Raw genomic sequence first — 291 nt, forward strand, 5'->3', positions numbered from 1 at the left:
CACACACGTAACCTTGCAGACGTAAATATTGTATAGTCGATTGCATTGACACGTTATTACAGCTAATTCGACAAACACTACTGCCCTTTAGACATGATATGAATTGGTTTGAAATCAATACCTGCCAGTGAATAAAAGCTTTTACCATACAGAACCTTTTAACAATATTACGAGTTCAGTTTCATAATATTTTTAACTGAATACGTGCCATTTTTGTGTTGGTAATGTTATTCTAATGTTGTTCATGGGCTCGGATAAAAAATGCAATGATAAGTTTCTTAGAATAAAAAC

This window comes from Penaeus monodon, chromosome 28 (assembly GCF_015228065.2).
Source record: "Penaeus monodon isolate SGIC_2016 chromosome 28, NSTDA_Pmon_1, whole genome shotgun sequence".
NCBI lineage: Eukaryota > Metazoa > Arthropoda > Malacostraca > Decapoda > Penaeidae > Penaeus > Penaeus monodon.